The sequence below is a fragment of the Sturnira hondurensis genome, unplaced genomic scaffold, assembly GCF_014824575.4.
Source record: "Sturnira hondurensis isolate 20B ecotype Veracruz unplaced genomic scaffold, ASM1482457v3 Scaffold0013063, whole genome shotgun sequence".
In the NCBI taxonomy this organism is placed as follows: Eukaryota; Metazoa; Chordata; class Mammalia; order Chiroptera; family Phyllostomidae; genus Sturnira; species Sturnira hondurensis.
The window spans coordinates 5,413,177-5,440,626 of record NW_028085694.1 but is presented as its reverse complement, the minus strand read 5'-3'; positions in this window follow the sequence as shown (position 1 = coordinate 5,440,626).

Below are 27,450 nucleotides of genomic sequence, written 5' to 3'. Positions count from 1 at the left end.
TGCTCTAGGAAGTGGAACTCCTGCAACAACACAATGGATAACATTTCCTTGCAATAGCAGTTATTTCCTCCAGATTGCTGCTTTACTGCTGAAATGATTTTCAATGCAGCAATATTAACTGCTACTTTTGTTTTAGACTAGATGGAAACTCAGAAACATAAAAACTTGGGACACATATATAAGTAAAAGAGATGACTGCGTATTCAAGGGCTGTTATTGCATGCTATGTTGAATAAGTTTAAAGACCTAATATTCAACTAGTATATATGCTTCAGTTAAGAGATATTCCATGTTTTGCATTTTGCCAAATTGCATCATCTAGCCCATCTATCAACAAATGACAAACTAAATTATGGTAAGAGGAGGGAATGACTGTGAATGCTGGTAAAAAAATAGATGATGATAAATAAGATTGATTTTAATTCACTACACGCTTGAGATCTAAACATTTTCTAAAATTAGACTATGGGCTCAGAACATTGTAGCTACTTAATACACATCAGTTGAGTGAATGGGTAAACTTTATTCATTGCAAAATATGCTTAAATGCTCTCCAAGGAAACAAAAGTACTGCCTAGTAAGCTTCTGACCTCAAGTTTCATTTCATAGGGAATTGAGCGTGTTTTTCACAGAAACTGAATGTTCTCTAGAAGTTTGGGATATAGGTAGATTGATAACCACCTTTGATGCTCAGCAGGGAGCTCATAAATAGTTAAGCATATGCAAATTACTTGAGAGAAGTTGGTCTTCATTTGTGGTTTTAGGTCAGACTAATGATTTTCTCTTTCAAACAGAACCAAATGGATGTGTCAAAAGAAGTAAAATTCTTAATGGGAGTGGACATAAATAGTTTCTAACCTGCTGCTAAGGTTACAAATGTCACTAGTAGTTGTCATTATAATAGAGCAGAGGGTCCTTCATTATTTCAAATGCATTTCCATATCCACAGGTAGTCAGATAAGTGACCATTACCACATGTACCAAAAGGACAAGCAGATGGTGTTCAGATCATTCATTTTTGTGTGTGTCTTACAGAATTCGAGCATTTTGGAAGTCATTCAGAGTCATGTGTTTTATATCAACTTATGCAGAAACATTTCCATATATCGAACCCTTGCCCTTTCACTCCCGGCTTTGTTTGCTCGTCTCCCCTTTTCTGTATCCCAAGTGTACAAGTGTAAAAGTAAAGTATACACTCTTCCCAGCGTGATTGGGACATCTATTGAGATTGCAAGTGAGCATTTTCTATTAATCTTTTTGTCTTCCAGGAACCTCCAGGCCTAATAAGTAGCCCAATCTAAATCACATGAAAGACCCTTTCCCTCCTACTTGAGTTTTCCACATTCCACAGTTTTGCTACTGAATTTGAAGTGAGGGTAGTGGGCATGTTGACAGAACACAACCAGATCACGCTGGAGTAGCTGATTCAGAATGTCCCAGCAGAGTAAGCTTCCAGCATAGTTTTGAACAGATTGTATCCAAATCCAAACAGGCAATGGATATGGCCAAGGAAACAAACTGGCTGAGCACAGTCCGTTTTAGTGCTGATTTGCTGTTGCCTGGTCATATAGATAAAGTCAGTGGGTCAGATAGATAAAGTCATTTATACGAGTCTCTTCCCAGTCTGTTGCAATTACCTCATTACAGCCCACTGTAGAGCAGGTGGTATATGCTTATTTAGCTCAGCTAAACCCAGCTAATACAACCTGTGATTTGGAATCATTCCTGATGTTGCTGAGAATTACAAACTTGATGGCTAGGCCATAATAGCTCTGGTAGAGAAGGATATCAGATTTTTTTTAGGATTGATACAGCATTTTTATCTGCAACTGTTTCCCATTCAACCCTCAAGCACATACTAAAAACAGTTACCATAGTGCCCTAAATTGAACTGTTAAGTACATTGACATTAAACCATTAGTTTTTTTGACCCAAATAGAATGTCTCACATTTTTTCCTAACACATTCCTATCTCAATCTATGCCCTACTCCATTCTTCCCTTTAATTAGATTGTTTGACTAAGAATTTTGTAGACTTAGCACCTGTGAGTTCTATCATCCCCTGCTCAATTCAATTGCAGTATCCATCCACATCAAAGGCCACTCCCACCTGGATTTAGGAAGCTGAGAAAAGGCTGTTGGGATCATCCTTAGAGATAAAGTGGTTCATTTTGTATTTGGATCCTACAGAACTTAAGCTACATAAATGATGGGTTCAATAGGCACTGAGCTGATCAGAGCTAGGTGTAGAACCTAGTTTTCTAGGACAATGTTTTTTATGACAAAATTTAGCAAAAAAAAAAAATAATAAGGCCTATGCAGAAGTTTACTTAACTCACTAACATGCGTTTCAGTAATCTGGGATGATTGAACTAATACACCATGTGAAAATCATTAAAGAAGCCCACAGCTATGACTAAATCATAGCATGTGAAGTCTCCATATACATTTTTATTGCCATGGGATTTTGTTTTAGGTTTTCTGAACTTTTCGTAGTAATTAGTATTTTTTGATGTTGCATCTGTTTATCTCAATGTATAATACTGTGACATTTGAAACGAAGGCTTGGTTGAATCATCGGTGCATTTCTGACGCCATACCTTCCTGGTTAAAGGTCTGTATTTAGGCATTACCAAGTTACTGGAGCTTAGAAATGTGCTTCTTAATGTAAAAGTCTTAGACACTCAAATTTCTTTAAGTTTTAATGGAAAGCTTTCTCTTGTGGTGTGATATAGATGATAACTTTTCTCACACAAAATTCTCTTGTGAACAGTTATGCAGTCTAGCTTCAGAGACAGTACTGAGATTTGCACGAGAGATGCATTAATGCACTTTTTCCTTTTATTTAAAGTATTATATTATTATGGAGCACAGCAACTTTGAACCAACAGTAGTTTGAAATCCCCCCTTCATAAATAAGTATACTTCCTTACCTTTCTACTTTTATAGGACTCAATAGGACAAGAAAGGTGTGAAACAGCAGGAACCTACTCAATTTAACTGGATAGTCATCTTTCTTGTTTTGCGTATGGTCGATCTCCCTTCTCCCACCAGATACTGCTCTAAAGTGTAAGTTAGAACTCTCAGTTATGGAGAAGAAGCTGCTCGTTCATACACTCACTAGGACTGAGAGTGAGAATGTTAACACTAGATGTTAAGGCACCTGGGATTATCTTGGGGTGGACAGACCTGCCATGGGATGAAGATGGGCATAATCCATATATTTTACTGATTCCTCATTCATTCATTCATTCATTCATTCATTTAACAATGTTTATTAAGTACTTACAACATGCCAGTCATACTATCAATTGCTAGAATTAAATACTACAATAAAACAAAAGAAATGTGGCCCGTTCCTTCAAGTTACACATGTCTTTTTTCCATTCTTGCTTATTATTGGGTGATCACTCATGAATCCATTCTGGTTCTATCTGTGGCTTCTTTATCACTCTTAGTTCTTGCCTTATCTACTGTTCTATATTTGCTCTATTTTTCTTCAAAACAGATATTTTCATCTGAAAAGGAAAAACAAAATGATCAAAATCAAAACATATAATTCTAATCCGCAAAACTCAAAATGAACCATTCATCTCTCCAAAGCAAGTCAATGCTCTTTTTCTAAGTTATATGATTTCCTAAAATACTGTGAAGTACAGTGCAGATGAGAAGTATGAGTTTTACTTAGGCAGTGGTTAGCTATTCTTAATTTTCCTTCCATATACTAGTAATCATTATAGTGCCTGTTACCATGTCATAAACTCTATAACACCAACAAAAGTAAAAAATTTTAAGAAATACATTTTTGGGGCCCTGACTGGTGTGGCTCATGGATGGAGTGCCAACCTGTGAACCAAATTGTTACTGGTTCAGTTTCCATTCAGGGCAAGTGTGTGGGTTGCAGGCCAAGTCCCCAGTTGGGGATGCGTGAGAGGCAACTAGACATTAATGTTTTTCTCCGTCTCTTTCTCCTTCCCTTCCCCTCTCAATAAAAATAAATAAATAAACAAACAAACAAATAAATAAATAAAATTCTTGCAAAGGCATTTATTTATTTATTTTTAGAGAGGGTGGAAAGGGAGGGAGAAAGAGAGGTAGAGAAATATCACTGTGTGGTTGCCTCTCATGCATCTCCAACTGGGGGCCTGGCCTGCAACCAAGGCATGTGCCCTGACTGGGAATTGAACCAGTGACCCTTTGTTTCACAGCCCACACTCAATCCACTGAGTTATACCAGCCAGGGCAAATAAATGAAATATTTTAAAAATACATTTTTATAAGTACCAATTAAAGGTTATTTACTATTCTTCAACAGGATCTACCTACTATAATAAAACACTGAAATAATAATAAATAAATAAAATTGCAATTGAATGATAGATCCTAAAAGATCATTATTTAAATATAATGAAATGTTTGCCTAGAAAATTTATTAATCAACTGACAAGCTAAAAGAAATATTTAGTTAAGTTATTGAAGTAGTTCAATATTTGGTTAATATCAAAATTTGATATTGTTAAAAATTTTGATAATGTAAAAAGTGATAGCTTTCTTATTACTATGAATAATAAGAGACAAAGGAAAATAGAACAATAAAATAGAAAAAATTGTTGAACCATAAAAATAAGACGACTATATAAAATAACTCCATAGAACTTAGAACTATAAAGGATTATTTATATAAATATAAAATAAAACAATTATTGTTTTTGGTGAAAAGAGTCAATATTATAAAAAGTTCTATTTTCCCAAATTAATCTATAAATTTAACTTAATAAAAGCAGTATGACACTGTATGAGACAACTTTAAACATTTTTTTCTGTATCATTTTAAAGAATGAGTTTTCAAGAATAGCAAGAAATTTTGACAATAATTCAGAAAGTTGTGTCACAAATATTAAAACACATCCTGTAGAGAAGTTAAAGCAGTTTATATGAGTGAAGGAAGAGACAAAGCAATTGTGGCACAAAATTGAGTCAAAATATAGTGAATTTAATTTTCCAAGTTAGTTCAGAAAGAATATATTATTAAACAAATGATAGTTAATTAGATGGCTATTTTTAAAATATATTTTATTTATTTATTTTTAGACAGAGGGGAAGGGAGGGAGAAAGAGAAGGAGAGAAACATCAGTGAATGGTTGCCTCTCATGCGACTGCTTCTGGGGACCTGGCCCGCAACCCAGGCATGTGCCCGGACTGGGAAACCAACTGGTGACCATTTTGGATCACAGGCTGGTACACAATCCACTGAGCCACATCAGGCAGGGCGTAGATGACTGATTTTTACTTTAGGAAAAAATCTCCATCATAGCACACACAAAACTAAATGCCAGATAGATTGAATGCTTACATAAAGCATAAAACAACAAAGATACTAAAACTTTAGGTGAATATTTTAAAGTATTGAAGAATAATATTATAAGTTAAAACACTTTTGTGTGAGCAAATACATTATAAAGTTAAAAGAGAGTTTATTTGAGAGATTACTTCCTACAGTTCACAAACTCTTAATATCTTTGTTATATCCCACTGCTTAGATATATAAAGAAAAGAAAACATCCAAATAAAAATAGAAAATTGGCCCTGGCTGGTGTAGCTCAGTGGATTGAGCACGGGCCTGAGAATGGCATGATCGTGGTTTGATTCCCAGTCAGGGCACATGCCTGGGTTGCAGGCCAGTTCCCAGCAGGGGACTCATGAGAGGCAACCATTCATTGATATTTCTCTCCTTCCCTTCCCCTCTAAAGATAAATAAACAAAATCTTAAAAAAAAGAAAATTGTACAAAGAGAAAAATTCAGAGAAATAACTATAAACAATCATGAAACATAAAAATATATGCTCAGCCTCACTAATATTTAAATGAATGCAAATGAAAACAGGGATGCAGGTTACTACCAGAATGGAGATGGAGAGGAGGTGCAAAATTTGTTCATCCTCCTAAGGTGGCCCTGTTAAATGGTTATTGGTTGATATATTTATTTGTACTGAAATTTACACTCATTTATATTTTTATTCAGCAATTCTTCTTGTAGAACTTTATACAACAAGTATCCAAAAGGACTTAGCAAAGGGCATTAATCACAGCAATGTGATAATAGCAAAAAAAATTACAAATAATCTAAATGTTCATCAATAAGGGACAAGTTAAATAGAATTATACCTCCATAAAAGATAATGTAATAAAGACCATTATAAAGAGTGTATCCTTTATGTTGTAATATTGAAAGGCAACTTAAACAAATGAAGCCAGATGAAGCCAAAAATGTCCCAGCTGACTCCTCCCTGAATTCCTGACCTGCAGAATCGAGAATGAAAAATTAAGGTGTTTTAAGCCACTAAGTATTGGAATGGTTTGTCACACAGCCCTAGAAACCCGAAATAACCACCAGAACAGAATGAGAACAATCTGCCTATTGAACATAGAGAATGGAGTGATGAGATTAGCCTGAGTATACTGTGGGGAGAAATAAAATTAGAATATCATGTGGTATAAAACATTAGGATCTGGAAAACTAGGCTGAAAAAACACTCTTTTCTCAAAAGAGAGACATTTGTTATATAGCTAAATCTCAACATCACAGTTTTGGAGAATGAAAGAGGGAATTATATTTTCCTGTCTGTCTGTTTCAACTGCAGATCTTTTCTTCCAGGGGAGAGAAGGAAGCAGAATTTCATTGAGAGCGGTTTTGGTCTCAGCAAGGACTGGGAAAACGTCTGTGTTGCATCTGCTGGAGATCTGAATGCTCTCACATGGAGCAGTTGGGTCAGATGACCTTTAGGAGTCTTTCCAATTCTTTGTTTCTCTAGAAAGGAGAGTTTTCTTTTCCAAAATTATTTCTCAGTTGGCCTGGCCAGAGCCCTCAATGTCTTGCTGACTCGCTGTGGATGCTTTTAGCTTGTCACTGGCTCTTTTAAGGGAGACATCTGGAACCAGGCAGGAGCTACGCCTGACATGTGGCCTGTGACTGGTGGAGGGCACAGTCACTCCACCAGTTCCAATCATTTTCCGTGACAGGTTCCCAAAAAGATGACATTAACAAAAATGTCTAAATATTAATTAAATTGATGATTATTGATAGTAATAGGGAATTCAAAGTCTAAGAAAACATCCTATTCTAGATATACCTGAAAAATTGTCTTATTATAAAGCTATGTTATTCTGCCTCATATTAGCCTGTTGATAATCATTTCATTCTTCTTCAAACAGCATTCTTCCTAGCATGCATGTTTATCCTTTCACTTGCAGCAGATTGTTTTATTTGTTCTTTCACAGAAAAGTTCCTTTGTGTACAGCACTAAATTTTCCTGTACTCCTCAGAGAAGTGACTTTGAGTTGGAGTCAGAGTCTCTTCTCATTCTCTCCTTCCCCTTAAATCCTGTCTAGGTTCAGCCCCATTGTGTGTCCTAAGGCTTGCTCTGCAATCACTCCTTTACTTCCTTAATTTTACACTTTGCATCGACCTCCTTTGTTACACTGGTAAACACATTCTCTAGTTCTAACCCACTCGTGAAACTTGTTTCATCAGACACCCATGCTTTTTATCTTTCTTTCTCCCTGACTGAAACCTTTCCATTGGTTTACAAAGTATGTATTTTAGTCCTAACTAAGCAATTCTTCAAAACACTAGATATCTGTTATCTGTGCCTAGAAATCAATAGTCTAAAACTTTTAAAACACTTCTTTTGTTTGCTAGACCAAGAAGAATAATCAAAACAACACCTGGACCTTGTTAGTGTTGATGAAAGCATTCAGCTAAATGCATTGTCTTTTGCAAAATTCTTTTCATATAGAACATTAGTTAAGTAAACTTTTTATCTGGATTAAGAGAAATAAGATTTTTGAGCACTTTACTTTTTTTGCATTTTCTTTTTTAATTATTTATTTATCTTTAGAGGGGAAGGGAAGTAGAGAGGGAGAGAAATATCAATGTATGATTGCCTCTCATGAGCCCCCTGCTGGGAACTGGCCTGCAACCCAGGCATGTGCCCTGACTGGGAATTGAACTGCGATCGTGTGGTTCACAGGCCTGCGCTCAATCCACTGAGCTACACCAGCTAAGGCTGAGCACTTTACTTTTACAGAATAATATCTTAGGAAGGTTATTACTATTTATTTACTTATAACTGAGCATAAAGTTATTGAAAAGTACACTATAACCACTTTAAAAATAAATCAATGAAAGAAAAGAAAAAAATGACATGATAGCTCCACTTCAATAACAAGGTAAGTCAACAAAAAAGTGAGGAATAAACTCATTTTGTAGTTAAGTTTTCTCAAGGCCACCAACACAGATTTGATGGTATCAATACACATTTCAAGAAGAGAGGGCAGCCTATTACTAATCTGCTGGGGCAAGCTTCATCAAAAATATCATTTTTGGTCATTTTCCTAATATTCCTATGCTATAAAGTGTATCATAGTTAATACACAGCTGGTAAAGGCAATATTATCAAAGTGGATATGAGATAATAGTGATAATCACTATTATCACTATCAAAATGTTTTGTATTTATTTACATAAATATTGATATTACTCTACAAAATTACTTAAATGTGTTCTTTTTTCTACTTATAAGAATGTATTATATTCATAAAGATAATGACATAGGTTGGACATTGAGACATGCTTTGAATTAATATATAACTTTAAAAAATTAGTTAAAATTTTGAATAAGTGAAGGGCTATCACTTTAATTATTTTCTAGCATGAGTAATTTATGAAGTCTCTGGACCAGAAGATAAGATTATAGACAGAAACTGGGAAGAGGCAAATAACATGTGCTACAGATGAAAATTTACTTGAAAACAAGCAAAAAAAACCCCAAAACAAACCACGGTTCTTGAGAAGTTGTAAAAATAAGGAACTGCATCCTTTGTATATGTGCAACAAAAATATTAGAATCACTGCAGTGAAGAAGTTTCAAATATTCTTTCTACAATTATACTCTCTTGTACTGAAGAGCTAAATTAGAACAGAATCCAATATTCTATATAAAATAGTGTGTGTTAACTGCATGTGGATATGAGAGGAGGTCATGATTTAAAAGTTATGAAAATACTGAATACTAAAACACTGAAAATAAGCAACTGTAAGAAAAAGAAACTCCTTTCCACCATTCGGATGTATTGTATCAACTGCCATTCATCTGATATTGTTCAAGGAAGAGAATTGCCCAGTAGTTAGTTATACTTATTTATTCATTTACTTGAATTTACTTTAAGACTCTTTTTCCATTATTAATTTTTCTACAGTGATCAATGTTCTGTCTAGGTGAGAATCAGGAATCAGAACATGTAAAGCTGAGATGCTCTGCAGTCTCACCCGTTAGGCTCCTTGAGGATTCACCGTCAAAACCTAGAACAACTTGAGCAAAATGCAGGAGAATGTAAGTAACCTGAGAGAACTTGCAGTCACACATGATAGATATAAAAAGAAGGGTAGAATAGCAGAGTTCAAATGTGATTTTTCCAGAGTTAGCACGCTCTTATTTGTTTTTTATTTACTATATGAAGTCTCTCACCATCTCTGATTTCTTTGAATTTTCCCCATTGTAGGGATGCATGCATATGCATACACACATAAGCATCGAGCCAATTGCTATAGTGATATGCTAGAAAAGCACCTTGGGCCCTCAGATTAAATACAAGGAGAGAGAGCTATGGGGATGATGAGGCTTAAGACATGGGGGCTGTCCAACTCGGACCCGCGATGAGCAAGACAAACCATATGGAGCCTGTAGCATCAGGCGTCTGATCCTCGTGAAGGCAAGCCAATAAAAACTAGAACTTTTCATTAAACTCTAAGTGGTAAGTTCTCACAAAAATAACTTTCCCCGGAAAGTAGCAATCCCACATTCTTCCAGTTGTGTTACTGACTCACCCTGTGACTCTAAGCAAATCACTCAACTAGATTTCTGTCCTACCTATCTCTCAGGGTTTTGACTCCTATTGGTCACTGCACACTTCCCACATCCAACGAGTCACTTGGTGTGGTCAGGTGTTTCCACATTTTATATTTGGTGAGGGCCCGGCTTCCCCATGGCATGCAAAGTGGCAGTGGTGATAGGCAATTAAATTATAAAATGAAGAACAATGAGACATGTGCCTTAATTCACATTAAAGAAATTATTCTGATCTATAAACTAACAGAATAGGCATTAGTTCATTGTAACCCCAGAAACAATTCATAACACATACACAGTTATGAGGGAGGTGGTGTATGTCCTTTCAAATAAATGAGAATAGTGACTTTGCCTATTCATTTGTTCAACACATAATTTATTTAGTATTTGTTATGTGTTAACCTCTGTTTATTTTGGGGACTATTTCATAAAATGGAACAAGAATTTCTGACCTGACAGTTACTACTGTCAAGAGAATGGAAAGAGAAGATAAACAATCAACATAAATAAGTGAATTATTTAATGTGTTCATAGGCAATTAAGCACTGTTGAAAAAAATACAGAATGAAAAGAGAATGGAAAAGGGCAATCAAGAGTACCTGAATTTGGGGAAGTGAGTTAGACTGCCACATTAAATGTTGAGGTTAGAGTAGCATTATTAAGAAAGTGACATTTGAGCAGAAATTCAAACAAAGTACAGACTCAGCTGTGTATATATTGACATATGGAGGGAGAATAATCTATGCAGAGAACATAGCTAGAGCAAATTTCTGAAGGTGAGAGGTGTGTTCATCATGTGTAAAGAAAAGGACAGGACCTTGCTGTACTGACAGGAAGAGGGCAGTAACAAGGGATGAATTTAAAGAGATAACTGGAATCCGGTACCGTGGTAAGGTTTATTTAATATTTTAGAAGAAATTTTGCTTCTAGTCTGCATGAAAATGGAAGCATTAAATAGAGGAATGATATGATTTATCTGAAATGTTAAAAGCATTTCTCTGGCTGCTGTGTGAAGAGTAGACTGACAAAAGACAAAAGTGGGAACCGACTAGGAAGGTATCGTAGTAATTCACACGATAGTGGGTGTCTATCCACTCTGGGATGGTAGCTGGGTGGAGGAAGAGAAGCAATGAGATTCTGGACATATACCAGGATTTACTGGTAGGGTGGATGCAGGATATGAAAAAAAAGAGGAGTAAAAATTATTTATTTACCCACCCACCCCCCTGCCCAGCAATTAGATGGATGGAGTTTTCATCAATTGATGTGTGGATGGTGGCATGTAGGTGGAGTATCCTTGTGTTTATTTTAGGGTATATTGATTTTGAGATGTCCATTAGACATTCAAATGGATAGTAAAAGGGAAAGAGATACAACAGTCATATTGGGGTAGAGGACTGGGCTAGAGATAAAATTTTGGGAGCACTTGCCGTGTGGGCTACATATAAATCCATGTGATTAAGTGAAATCAGTAAGACATAAACGGGGAACTGAAGAAAAGATCCAGGACAAGGCTGTGGGATCCTCCAATGTCAGTAAGTTTGGAGAGAAGAGTATGCAATAAGCAGACTGAGAAAGGGAAGCCAATGAAGAAGAATGAAACACAAGAGAATGGGTAGTATAAAATGTTTGTTGGGAAAATGACTTAAAATCACTCCGAGAAGGTGTGCTGCTGATAGTGGCCATTAGATTTACCAATGTGATCAGGGTGAACAGATGTGAGTAGTTTTGAAGGGCTGATGGAAGCAAAAACTCAACTTAAATGGGTTTAAAAGAGAAAAAGAGAATTAGAAACTACAAAATAGATTACTCCCTCAGAGTTTAAAAATAAATACAACAAAGCAATGGAAAGATAAGTCACAGGAAGACAGAACAAAAATTTTTTAAAGGAATTTAGACATAACTCTATATGTGTACATTGATTTCAATTATAAAAGAGAAAGAGAAAAATATCAATGTAGGAGAAAAAGAATATGATGGAATGATGCTTTTCAAGGAATACCTGTAATGATGTCCTTAAGCAAGAGGAAATGGGATTTATGCAAAAATGGAGGGATCAATTAAAATAGAGGCAATAATAAAATATACTGCTCATCCTCCTAAACAATTTCCATTCCATTTTTACTCATGAATGTTATGGAGTGATTAAACACTTACTAAAATGAGGTTGGGCCTGAAAAAAATTTGTAAAATCAGAGAGGAGTTATCTGTTGACCAGAATAGGTTCTTAATCTCCAGAAAGTCTTTGCAAATAATAGAGAAATAGATATTAAAACAAGCTGTATACCCCTTAAACTGCTTATATTTTTATATTAATTTCTTATCCATAACAATACTGAATTAAAAAAAAAAGATCTTGAAACTAAGTTATCATGTTTTAAACCTATGGATGCCATTGAATTTTCTCCATCTAGTTGAGGTTGGGCTGCTGAAAGGGCCTCTAATTAAACTATTAACATCTAGAAAGAACACAATTTTAAGAGTGAGAACCTGTTCTTGAACATAGGTCTCAGAATAGTTTCACTTTTTGAGGCTGTTCATTAAACATTGTTGTGACGGGATACTTTCTTGGAATTTAATGTATTTTTTCTTTTCCATTTTTTGTTCTTGTATTCTGTGCCTCTAGTCCATTTCTGCTGTAACCCACTTACGAAAGCATGGTCAATTTAAGTTTCTCAAATTAGTAGAGCTTTGGTCATGTCACTATTTGTCTGCTTAAAAGTCTTTAGTAGTTCACCATTTTCTAGAGAATTAAATCCAAATTGCCTCGATTCTGTAGCCTTGCCCTCACTGTTGCTACACTTAGTCCTCACTTAGTCCACTGTCCCTTATTTCGATAGCCTGAATCACTCTGCTCTTTTCCATGCCATATATCATTACATATCAATTTTTCACATTTACCACTTCATCATTTATACATAGCTATATTTATGCTGCCTAACAATCACAAATCCTTGTAGTTTAGGACCTTAATTACATAGTTAAATCACGAATCTGTGGATCTGACTGGGTGGTTCTTTTGAACTCACCTGAGGAACTCTGCTGATGTGAGAAGGGGGTTCATTCACTAGTTAAAACTCCGTTAATTTTCTCTAGTGATCTTGATTGGACATTGCCAGGTGTCTGACTGGTGGTCAGGTGGCTGGGTGGGCCTCAGTAGAGCCAACTGGATACCTCTTCTCTGCCCACATTTCTTCATTCAGTAGGGTAGCCCGAGCACCTCCTCATGATAGAGGAAAAGAAAATAATAATGAGCAAATGCCTTTTCAAGTCTCTTCTGGGGTAGTTTGCTATTGTCTTGTTAACCAGAGCAAGCCATGTGAATATATCCGAGTTATTATGAGCAGGTAGTAGAAGAACATGGCTTTAGGGAGGTGTGGTTGATGGGGATCATTAATTCAATCAATCAACCTACTACAAAGACCTAAATTCTTCATATGTGCTAGTATGATCTTTGGCTCAAAGACCCATCTCGCACAGTACTGCGCCCAAGTTGTCTAGATGTCACTTCCTTTGCCTTTTCCATTTAGCCTAGTTAATCCCCATTTGTCTATTCTCTCAGCTCATGGATCAATTTGGACAAAAAAATTTCTTTGACCTTCCAGGACATGTAAGCATGCTTTGTCACAGCTCTTCCTAGAACCACGTTTCTGTCACACAGTAATTGACTTGGGTTGAATTATTAATGTAATTATTCAATTATCTTCCAGGTCCCCATTTAACTAATACCATTCTAAACACAGGAACTTTGACATCTCTTGTGCAACAGCTTAGTATTCAGTATTGTGCATGGGACATAATAAATGTTCAATAAATATTTCTTGAATGACATTACTTACACTGATTGACTCTTAATTGCATTTGCTTTCCTTTTCCTTTTCTTCAAGCAATCTTATCAATTTTTTAGAAGTGAAGACATTTTAAAAATGCCTGAACTATCATCTCTTATTCCACGAACTTAATACAATGGCTCTTCTTGGTTACTGCCTACTCTCTTAGACTTTTACATAGCATTAGCCTCTAAGTTCTCTATGCAGTTATTCCTTTATGAACTAGCACAACTGAAGGGAAAGTAAGACATTGATTGTCATCCCTCGGGCCACACTCTCCCCCTTTATTGTAGTCTTTGAGAAGAGAGAAATAATGTGCAAATTAGTGTTGTGAATTACTGTGATATACTGCCATGTATCTTCCGAAGTGGTATCTGCTGTAGTCAACAGAGCATTAGTTTTGTACATGGAGATGTGAAGTAAATGAGCTGAGGACCTTGCACGAGTCATTTGCCTCTTTAGATCTCAGGCCTCTCCATAATATTTAGAGAGGATTTAAAGTCTGGTGAAGTTTTATATCCTTTGTATCTCTAAAAAACATCCAAGGAATGATTTGTTATGCACAAATAACACTTTTTGTGTTCTTCCTTAAATGGTTGTATATGTCTCTGATTGAACTACCTCAATGTTGCTTGAATGCCAGGACTCTATATCAGACTGTGATTTCTTATTAGCATAAGAACCATGTCTTCTTCCTGGCACTTGGCACAATTAGCTATTGAATTTTTTTATTACCTCCTTTCTCATTTGTGCTTGTACTTTTAGGTCACATATTTTCAGAGGACTCCCTTGTGTGGAGTTATTGCCTCAGGTATGAGTTAGACACACTGGAGACTCCAACTGGGAGCTGTTAGCTCTCATTCATTAGTCTCTTCCTTTAGCATGATAAAGTTATACTGAATGAATATCTTGACGTGCTCATTTGAGAAAAAATGTAAATATAAAATGCAAAAATAGAGAGAGCATTTTGCATTTGCAATGCTGCCTTTTAGAATCACACATGCTGGACAGAATGGCCTTAAAATAAAATTTCATATATTTAACATATACTAAAGTGACATGGAAAATGTTAATTTCAGATTGTGGGAGTTCCAATTATTGAAGCCATCCACCAATAACCACACTGAAGTAATGTCAAAGAATCCCAAGAGTGTGCCAGTGAAAAAAGAGTTTATTATGGAAAAACTAATGGACCATTTTCTGTAGCTGCTCCTGCTGGTGCTGCTACGATGGGTAACACACAGCAAGTGAAATCTCCTTCTCATGTGTTAAAACACACATTTTACCCGAGGGGAATAGAATGGGCTCCGTCTTTGTTAAATATGTTTGATTGCTTTGGGATATTTTCTCTCCTTTTCTGTTTTTTTTTTCTACCACGGTTTTTATTTTAATAAAAACATTTTATAGTATTTTGGCAAAATACAATTCAGTTATATCTCTTTTTCATAAATAACTTTTGGTTAAAGTAGAATTAAATGGCTTTCCCGTGACCTTCTTCTTGTTATGATCCAGAGGTCCATACAATTTTGCCTTGGGGGTGTTAGGCTAATGAATCCAATGCTTCAGTGCTTTCTCCAGTAAAGATGACCATGTCCTTATGTTATAAGCACAGTGTGTATTATGTTTTAATGTGTCAAAAAAGCTGTTTGATAATGGCCAATCTTTTCTGCATTCATGGGAAGTTCTGTTGGTTTGCAGGAGTTTAAAGTTTTTCATGTGTTGTCTGTCCATCAGCTGTACATATATTTTAATAAAATAATTTCTCCAAGAGACATCTTAGCCTTAATTATTTCAAGATAATAAAGAATTAAAAAATCTGAAATCTCCTAGGCCCTGAAAATAGAAGCATAATGAGTGTTATTTTCCTAAACTCCTTGAGATGTGCAGGATGAAATGTGTTGGGACAGGGAGTGCTGCTTCTGGTCACCCCACAGAGCATGAATTGGAACAGCCATGCTCTGCAGAAACTATTTCTGTTCCATGCTATGCACACTTCATGGACTCTTTCCCTTTTTTGTTATTGTTTTTAATCTTTATTGTGTTTATTCCCATTACTATTTAATCCCCTTATGTCCCTCCCCCCCCAGTGATCACCACACTTAAGTCCATGTCCATGAGTCTTTTTTCCTTTTTGCTCAATCCTTCCATCCTCACAACTCCCCCACTACCAGAGGTCATCCTGCTTTCCATTGATGAATCTCATCCCATTTTCCTCATTAGTTCAGTTTGTTCATTAGATTCCACATATGAGTGAAATCATGTGGTATTTGTCTTTCTCTGAGTGGCTTATTTTGCCTAGCAGAATATTATCCAGGTCCATTGATACTGTTGCAAAGGGCAAATTTTTCTTCTTTTTATGGCCATGGTATAAATGTTCCATAGTTATTTTATCCACTTATCTGCTGATGGACACTTGGGTTGCTCACCGTATCTGGTGATTGTAAATAACACTGCAATGAACATAGAGGTGCTTACATTCTTTAGAATTAGTGTTTGGGATTCCTTCAGATATATTCCCAGAAGTGGGATCACTGGGTCAAAAAACAGATTCATTTTTAATTTTTGGAGATGTCTCCACACTGCTTTTTACAGTGGTTGTACGAGTCAGCATTCCCATCAACAATGCAAAATGGCTCCCCTTTCTCCACATGCTTGCCAACATGTGTTCTTTGTTGATTTATTGATGATAAGCATTCTGACAGGTATGAAATGGTATCTCATCATGGTTATGAGTCTACTTTAATGCATTAAATTTTGGAGCTTGGGTCCCTCTTTATAGAAGACAACAAATTACTTTTTAAAGATCTTTGTTTTCTTTGGATAGAATAAACAATTGATTATTTCTAGAAAAAAATCCCATTCAATGTAGCAAAAACAAAAATAAAATATCAGGGAATAAATCTGACTAAGGAGGTAAAAGACCTGTATGCAGAAAACTACACAACATTGAAGAAAGAAATCAAGGAAGACACAAACAAATGGAAACATATACCGTGTTCATGGATTGGAAGAATTAACATCATCAAAATGTCGATACTACCCAAAGCAATTTACAGATTCAATGCAATACCTATTAAAGTACCAATGGCATATTTCACAGACATAGAACAAACACTTCAAAAATATATGGAACCATAAACAACCCTGACTAGCAGCTGCTATGTTGAGAAAGAAGAACAAAGTAGGAGGGATCACAATACCTGATATCAAACTGTATTACAAGGCCACTGTAATCAAAACAGCCTGGTACTGGCATGAAAACAGGCACATAGACCAATGAAACAGAACAGAGAGCCCAGAAATAAACCCAACTCTCTACAGTCAATTAATATTCAACAAAGGGGGCATTAACATAAAATGGGGTAAAGATAGCCTCTTCAACAAATGGTGTTGGGAGAACTGGACAGCTACATGCACAAAAAAAAAAATGTAACTTGAGCACCAACTTATACCATACACCAAAATAAATTCAAGGTGGATAAAAGACTTAAATATAAGCCGTGACACCATTAAAATCCTAGAGGAGAACATTGGCAGGAAAATGTCAGATATTTCACGCAGCAACATTTTTACTGATATGTCCCCTAGAGCAAGGAATATAAAGGAAAGAATAAACAAATGGGATCTTATCAAAATAAAAAGCTTCTGCATGGCTAAAGAAAACAGTATTAAAATGAAAAGACAGCCAACTGTATGGGAAAAACATATTTGCCAATGATACCTCAAAGATTTAATCTCCAAAATATACAAAGAACTCACACGACTTCACTCTAAGAAGACAACTAACCCAATTAAAAAATGGGAAAATGACTTGAACAGACACTTCTCCAAGGAGGACATACAGAGGATCCAGAGACACATGAAGAGATGCTCAATATCGCTTGCTATCAGAGAGATGCAAATTAAACCACATGAGATATCACTTTACACTGGTGAGAATGGCTATCATAAACAAAGCAATAAACAACAAATTGTTGGAGAGGGTGTGGGGAAAAGGGGACTCTAGTCCACTGTTGGTGGGATTGCAGAGTGGTACAACCATTATGAAAAACAGTATGGAATTTTCTCAGAAAACTAAAATTGGACTTGCCTTTTGACCCAGCAATTCCACTGCTGGGATTGTATCCTAAGACACCAATCCCAAAGAACATATGCACCCTAATGTTCATAGCAGCACAATTTACAATAGCCAAGAGTTGGAAGCAACCTAGGTGCCCGTCAGTAAATGAATGGAAAAAAAAACAACTATGGTACATATATACAATGGAATTCTATGCAGCAGAAAGAAAGAAGGAGCTCCTACTCTTGGCAACAGCATGCATGGAACTGGAAAGCATTATGTTAAGTGAAATAATCCAGGCAGTAAAAGACAAATACCATATGATCTCACCTTTAACAGGAAGCTAAACAACAAAACAAACAAGCAAGCAAAATATAACCAAAGACACTAAAATAGAGAACAGGGGGACAGCGATCAGAGGGGAGAGGGGAGGAAATTTCAGGGGAAATAGGGGAGGGATTTAGAGGAACAAATATAAAAGATACATGGACAACAACTAAGAAGAATGGGAGGGAGGGTGGGAGCACAGTGGGGTGGTATGGGGTGGGCGTAATAGACAGAAAACTGTACTTGAAAAATAAATAAATTTTAAAAAAACAAACAATTGACTATTTCTACTTCCAATTTATTTCATCTGACAACTATGATTCCAGCAGTTATCCCTGTAGGGTTATCACCTGATTAGACTAATATAACATGTAAAACCCACAAAATGTATTGCTGATTAATTTCAGCCCAGTCTCTACTGGAGAACATTGACGATTGTCTTAAATGTATAAGAATGCAAATGTTGTTTCAGAATTTCATTCAAAATCAATATTGATATGTGTGTTATTTGTGACTCATTATCCTTACAAATTTTAATTTGTGGAAGTTGTTTCACTCTCAAGTTCAGCCAACATAGGATGCAGGAATCATTCATTTTTGCAGTGTTGATTACCTATTTTTTTCTGTAGTTCTTTCATGATTGCTTCTGGGTTCAATTCCGCAAAATTTTTAGCTAGTTTTTGTTTCCTTGGTGTAATTCCCTGTACTGTCTCCACGGATCACAGTATTTGACAGAACGGCAAAGGAGAGAAAGTCTTACTACCAGATTTTCCACTTGAACTATAAATTAAGTGAAGTTTAAATTGAAAATTCCTTAATCAAATATGTCAGCTTACATATGGTCGCTAGATTTAATGTAGTCAAGTATATCTATGTGAAACATAAAGGGAAATTTGGGTTAGTTACACACCTGGAAAACTCTTTGTATCACAGATAATTCTCATTTCTTTCATGAAAGTGAAATTAATAATAATAATAACTACTATTACTTGTTTTGAGTGCCAATTACAGCACCATTCTGCTAAGTGTTTTAGTTCAAAGTGGGACTTGAGAGTCTAGTTATTTACATGCTATGGGAGTTCAGAGAGGTAAAGTATCTTGTATCAGGTACTACAGCCTTCAAATTGTTTAAAGTGGAAGTTAATACTAGACCCATCTCCCTTCAAGGTCTGTATTTCTAATCAATCTGCAGTTCTCCTTCCTACTGAGATTATGATGTTTTTGTCTAATAACAAATAACCCTGGAATTTGAGAAGCTTCTAAATTCATAACTTTATATAAATCTGTTAAGAATTTCCACTAAGGGCTTCTCTGAATGCAGCCTGTGCCAAGAGAGAGGATCAAACTAAGTTGGTTATACAATATGACAAGTACATTTGGCCAGGCACTGTTTATCTCCATATTGCCTAACTTAAACGTGTTCTGCAGCATTCCTCCTGAATAAAAGTCAATTGGCTAAATCTTAGAATCAGTTTTCATAACCTATGTTTTCTGTGCTTTGAACACCCAGTAAATCCATGCCTCAGTGATATGCTGGCCTTTGTAGGTTGGTCATCTAGGAGAACCCTGCCACCATCGTAACTGTGCCTTCTTGGCTTTCCAGGCCAAGGTAAAGAAGGTAGGGCTCAACCTGGTACCACTGTGGTAGTAAATTATGCAACATCTCAACCTGGACACAGATTTTATAAAGACAATTTATTTTTCCACATTCCAGTATCATGTCCAAGCCTCTGAATACAGTTCTTTCTGCCCATCTGAATGAGCTACATACAGTAAGCAGCAACCGAGTCATTTTCGATTAAATGAAAACAGTAAGTCCTCAAACACATCGTCACTTATTTTGAGCAATGATGCTCGGACTTATCACCCCCTGGTGAGCTCCAACCCAGTCCGAGTTTATGAGTTACAGCTAAGATAAGGTGGATGCATGCAGTCTGAGGAGCATACAAAATGACCCATGGAATAATGGGGAAAAAGTTAGAATGTCTCATCATGTTTATTTTACCTCAACATTGAAAGTTTTTATTTTGTGGTATGTTTTACAAAATAAATAATATATATATATAGTGCTACATTTATATTATTATGCATAAATAAATATACAAGTACTGGGAATTTGCACTAAAAAATGTTTGAAGACTCCTGGTCTAAGATACTATTAAGCTAAAGGAATTTTAGGTACAAAGTATTGGTCATTCATTATGATACTACAAATCCATAGGTATTGATACATTGACCACCCAAAATTACATAAATTCAGTATTGTAAAGAAGAGGCTAAAGCACTTGATTATATGGACCAGTTTTCAACAAATAAGTAAATACAAAAAAGTATAAAGGTAAATCCTTCAAGCTCTTTTTTGTCACAGAAAAAATTGCAGAATATTTTTTATCTAAATGCCTTATATTATCAAAGACAAGTTTAGGGAGTGGAAGAGGTATGTTGTATCTCAGAACGATATTTCCCAGCAAGTATTTTAAGGCTTTGGGGCTTTAATTAGGAACATTTGAAAATTATGAAAATGTTTTAAGTAGGAAATAACAAGATCAGAGTCATCTTTGAAATGATTGCTCTCAATGTTGTGTGCATAATAAATTGGGAAGAGACCAAAAAAAAGGGAATTTCCTTATCCCTTTAGGTAAACCTCAGAAGGTCAGGGATGTTTTTTCCCTCGCTGTAGTACTCAAGCATCTATGATAGTGTCTGGTACATGGTAGAAGCTCTATAAGCTTATGCTGAATAAAGGCATTAATATATACATTCGGTTAAGACCCCATTTTAAAAATTCAGGCAAAAGGTGACAGTATGAGGGAGAGACCGAAAAATTCCCAAAATCTATTTACAAAAATTGTGTATTTTTATTCTTACATGTTTAAACTTTATTCACTTTCAAAGTACTATACATCTTTTGCAATAAACGTATCAAGACTTTTTCTACTGCTCAAAATAGTTTTTGGACTTGTCGATTTTAATGCCTTTTAGTGCTTGTGCTGGCTTTTGTTTCATCTCTTCCACATGGGAAAAACAGGTCCTCTGAGGACTTATTTCATCTTGGGAAACAATAAAAAAGTCACTAGGAGTGAGATTGGGTAAATGGGGAAGGTGGGTCACAGGGGTTATGCTATTTTTGGTCAAAAACTGCTAAACACTTAACACACCATGGGTAAATCACCCATCATGAAATGGCCAAACACATTGAAAGAGTCTTCAAAAAATTCACTAAAGTCAAACACAGCCTCTTATAACAACACCAGCTGGTACCCTGATACAGATGGGTTCCTAGAACACTCACCTAGTGGTGGAAGCCTCTACTACAAGGGGCCCACCCTCCAGAAGATAATTCCAGGATTTTGTTGGGGGGGGGGATCCCTACTTGTATGTTGGACTTGAAGTTGGCAATGTAGAGAACACTAGGCATATGATAGAGATGGTTGGTTGGGGAAAGAGCAAGATTTTGTATTATTGGATGGTGAAGAGCCACTGGTTGGAAGAAATTTATTAAAGTTATTCTCAGTTGCCATTTTTGTGATTGATGATTAGCTTCATCATTTGCTACTTTTTGAGATACATGCACCTCATTGTACAATAATCTTTTGGTGAAATGTTAGATATTAGCCAGACATTGGCAGTGCATGTACCTTGGAGACATGAGGGATTCCTTGCAGCTCAGATGCATCTCAAATCATAAACAGCTGTCTATTTAACATGTGAACTTGAATAGCAAGCAGTGCTCAGCTAGTACCTTATTAATTCCTGATTAGGAAAGGTGTTTAGCCACATTTTAAATTTTTAGTTCATTTAAACATTAACTGTGTCAATTTTTAAAAAAAACTATAATCTAATTTTAAGTGTTCTATTTATTTAAATTTGCACAGTTTTTTCAGTTTTTTGTTTGTTTTTATTTCTTTGCCTTCCAATTTTATTAGGTATGATTGACAAAGAAAAATTCAACATATTTAGGTTGTATAACATAATTTTTTAGAAGAGGTACAGTGTGATGATTTAATCTGTCTATATTTTATAATATGATTACCACAATCAAGTTAGTTAACACATAGCACCTCACATGCTTTTCTGTGTGTGCGTGGTGAGAATACTCTCTCTATGAATTTGATTTTTAAGATTTATATATAAGTGAGGTGATGGAGAATTTGTGTTTCTGTGTCTGGCTTATTTCACTTGACACAATGTCCATAATATCCATGTCCATTAGGTACATCCATGTTCTTGCAAATGGCAAGATTTTCTTCTTTTTTTTTCTTAGCTGACTAATATGTCATTATTATATATCCATTATCTATGGAACCCATACCTTATGAAATGTATTTCTTAAAAATAAGACTTGAAAGTAGAAATTAGTTCATGTCACATGGGCTGCAGAATGGATATTGTGTGAGCAGCTATGAAAACATTAAAGTCAGTGTACATTTCCATCATCGTGCCACAATATGTGTGTGTTTATACATATACGCACATCTAATTATATTCATATCTGTATCTGTACCTATATCCATATCTATATCTATTGAATATATGTGTATCTCACCTTTTTTTACCATTCATCTGTCAATGAAAACTTATATTGTTTCTTCACACGTGTTGTGATGAATTCTACAATGAACATGGAAGTGCAGATATATCTTCAAGATATTAATTTAATTTTTTAGATATATATCCAGAAATGAAATTGCTGTGTAATATGGTAGTCCTATTTTTAACTGTTTGAGAATCTCCATATTGTTTTACACAAGGCTACACCAATTTATACACTCATCAGTGGTGCTCAAGCTTCCCTTTTCTCCATATCCTTACCAACACTTGCTGTCTATTGTCTTTTTATAATAACCATCAGTGATATTTCATTGTGGTTCTTATTTGCATCTCCCTCATGGTTAATGACATCTAGCATCTTCTCATATACATGTTGACCATTTGAATGTTCTTTGAAAAAAGTGTCTATTCAAATCTTTTACCATTATTACTCCTAACTTGTTGGAGTTGCTTATGTTTTATGCATTAACTCCTCAACAGATATGTGATTTGTAAATATTTTCCCCATTTCATAAATTGTCTTTTTGTTTTGTTGTGCTTTTTTTTGATGAGAGCTTTTTAGTTTGATGTGGTCCCACTTGTTTATTTTTGCTTTTGTTGCTTGTCCTTTGGGTGTCATCTTCAAGAAATTATCGTCAAGACCAATGTAAAGGAGTTTTCCAGCTATATTTTTTTTCCTAGGAGTTCTATAGTTTCAGACCATATTTGTCTTTAATCTATTTCAAGTTAATTTTTGTGAATGGTGTAAGTGTCCATTTTTATTCTTTGCATGTGGTTACCTAGCTTTTGTAGCAGCATTGACTGAAGAGGATGTCCTTTCCCCATTGTGTATTCACTCCTTTGTCAAACATTGGAGTGAATGGTTGATTGCACACCTGTGAGTTTATTTCTGACCTCTCTATTCTGTTCTTTGGTTTATATATCTCTTTTCATGCCAGTACCTTAATGTTTTGATTACTATAGTTTTATGATATGATTTGAAATCAGGGAGTGTGATGCCTTCAGTTTTGTTCTTCTTTATCAAGACACTGTGATTATTCAAGGTCTTTTGTATGTTTTTAATATAAATTTTAATAAGATAAAATTAAATTATATTTTTAATGTAAAATTTTAGAAAAATTTTGGTTTTTAAAATTTTATTGAAAATGCCATTGGAATATTTATTAGGATTGCAGTGAATTTATAGATGGTTTTGCATAATATGAACATTTAAACAATATTAATTCTGCCAATTCATGAATACGGGATAAATTTCTATTTATTTTGCCTTTTTCAGTTTCCTTCATGAGTGTCTTATAGTTTTCAGTGAACAGATATTTTCTCTCTATGGTTAAATTTATTCCTAACTGTTTTATTGGTTTTGATGCTATACATAGAATTGCTTTATTAATTTCTTTTTGTGGATAGTTCATTATTAATATATCAAAATGCAAGAATTTTTCTATTGATTTTGTATCCTTTAACTTTACTGAAATCATTTATTATTTCTAAGCATTTTTGGTGGAGTTTTAACATAAGATTGTGCCACGTATAAATAGGCATTTAACTTTTTTCCTAACCAATTGGGATAAATTTATGTAATTTTGAAGAACTATCTAAACACTATCCTTAACACAAAATTATATAATCCATAGATTTGGGGGCAAACAATAAATAGTATTTTCAATGATGTTTAAAATGATGCCTGTTATGAATTGAGTTGTGTCTCCCCTAAAATTCATGTGTTGAAATCCTAAACTCCAGTACCTACAAATGTGATTTTTTTTGGAGATAGAGTCTTTAAAGAGGCAATTAAACTATAATGAGGCCATTACAGCAGGCCCTTATTGAAGATGACAGGTGTCCTTATAGAGATAGACACATATCCAGGAAGAATACCATGTGAACATAAAGAAGGTGATTTGCATGCTAAGGAGAAAAGCATGGAACAGACCCTTTCCTCGCAGGCCTGAGAAGGAATCAACCCTGCTAATTCCTTGATTTCAAACATCTGGCCTCCAGAACCATGGGTCAGTAAATTTCAAACAGTTTGCAGTATTTTTGTTACAGCATCCCTAACAAACAAGTGCAGTATCTATAATAGCAGCAACTTTGTGAAGACTTTGACTATTAACTCTAGTTTGTGGTTCCTGTTCTGGTTGAATCAGCAAAACTTAACACATGCTAGCTGCTACTGAATGTAGTGAATATCTCTAGTTGTTTACAATGACATACAAATTATATTTTAAATGACATTTTATAGTTCAAAATGTGTGGAAAGCAGAAGTAACAACCACATTTTTAGCCCATGCCCATTTCTGCCTTTCTTTCTGCCTCAGGGTGAGTACTGCTTTTTATTGAATAACCAGTGGTCTCTTTGTGCAGTTGTTCAGAATAAATATTGTTGGCAAGGTCACTTGAACATGAATTTGAGATAGTGCAAATGTCATACAAACTCTGAACATTTTACTTTTCTTAAATAGGTTCCTTCCATTTAGCTATGAATATTCCTGTTTCACTTTATTTAGAAAGAAACCATTCTTTCCACAGTGGCTGAGCTACCACTTTTAAACATACTTACACATTTGCTGGCTATAATGACATAAATAACCATTTAAATTTAGTTTTTTAATATTTTTTTAATTTGAGGAGATAACATTCGAATAATAGTAATACACAACGATTTAAGGATTATTTTGCAATTAATGCCGTTAAATTGTTCAAAGTATAACACTATGTGGATTATATTTCTATTTCTCCTCAATGTTTTTTCTTATCAGAAGGTTAAATATTTTTTGAGAATTATATTTATTTATTGTTAGAAAGAGGGGAAGGGAAGGAGAAAGGGAGAGAAACATCAATGTGCGGTTGCCTCTCGCACACCCCCCACTGGGGACATGGACCACAACCCAGGTATGTGCCCTGACTGGGAATCCAACCAGCAACCTTCTAGTTTGTAGGCCTGCACTCAATCCACTGAGCTACACCAGCCAGAGAGATGGTTAAATAGTTTTTAAATGTCGGAGTTTGTACCTTAATTTTTAAATCATTGTCAATGCAGATACTACAGAAAGACCCAAAGTTATAATTCTTTAGTTTTTGAAATATTAACATATTGTTCTCTTTTCATCATTTTTAGAAACTAGAACTCAGAAAAATTCTGTCATGTCAACATGTATTTGTGAATTGCCTATAATAACAGTGCATAGGATGGAAGTTACAAACAAATTAAAGATGAACTTCTTATTCTAATAGACAAAAAACCTTTTACACATGAAGTTGAACCTGAGTTAATATAAAGAATGCATGTATGTGTCTGTGGCTCAGCTTGGAGCTGAGCCAAGAAATAGCATAAAGGTAAATATAAAAGCCACTCGAGTACATTTTAAGTGATAACTAGACTTGTCTGGTTAGAACATAGATTTGATGTTGATGAGACTTGAGTTACATTAGAATATGTGTGTGAAGAAAGATGACCACAAGCCTCAAATGCCAGTGTTGACGTTGTATCCGAGGCTGATGAATTAGATGGGTCTGATCACAAAAGATCCAGAGCCTGACGGCCTGCCTTCCATGCCGGTGACCCTTTACCATTCATTGTACTCCCTGCTCTAGCCCTGCATTTTTTAATAACATGCATCACTCTGTCAGACACTGTTACAAAACCATTGTTTAGATTGCTTCATGAAAATGTTTAAATTTTAATGCTTTGTCTCTTCAAGCAAAATATCCTGCTTTTAGGACTGAACTTTGTTTTGTTCACTGTTACTTCCTCAGTGCTTAGAACCTGCCTGAAACATTATAAAACCTCAGTTAAAAATGTGTCTATTAAATGAATAAATCAGTGACCTTAAGCAACTGTTTACTCAATCTCACTTTCTTATATGGATATGGAGGTTATGATGGTGATATTAAAAATAATAATACCAACTACATAGTGAGACTATGGTGCTTATGTATACATGCACCTATCACAGAACTTTGCATATAAATGCTCAACACATTTTGACGTGGTTTTTCTTATTGTAGATTCTTTCACTGCAACCAACATAAGAAAAATAGGCTTGGATATTTATTTTATGGTGTTGATGATTTGTGTTTTGTCCAGTAAAAAAGTTGAAAACCTCAAGAATATAATAAGCTCGTAGTCCTTGCTGTCAAGGAATAGCACATTTACTTGAAATTAGGCTCAGGTGTAAAGTAACAAAAGTGAAGATAATGCATGAATTGTGAGATCCAGGGCACACCAAAGCATTTGGAAAGAGAAAAATACCAATGAGAATAAGGGCAAGTGGTAGAAAAGACTCCAGTAGAGGCTTCATGGAAGAAGAGGGAACTTGAATTTGGTACTGGAGAACAGACCTAATCCAAATCCATGGAGAAGATAATTCTGGGGGAAAGGAACCTGGGAAAGAAAACCACATAGTTCAGCTGGAATGACTTTGGGATGTATATGTGATAAAGGGGAGGGGGTGTTGGTGCAAAACAAAAAAAGATGAGCATTTGAGAGAGGAATAAACTTACATATGCAGGATAATAAGTTCTTCACTAAACATGAAGGACCTTGTGTTAACCCATTCAGTCTATTACAACAGAATTCTATAGACTGGATGGCTTATACACAAAAGAACTTTATTTTCTCACAACTTTGAAGGCTGGGAAGTGCAAAATAACAGTGCCAGCTGACTCAGTGTCTGGTAAGGACCCTCCTGGTTCAAAAATGGCCATTTTCTTGCTGTGTCCTCACCTGGTGGAAGAAGTGAAGAAGCTCTCTGGGGTCTCTTTTATAAGGGCA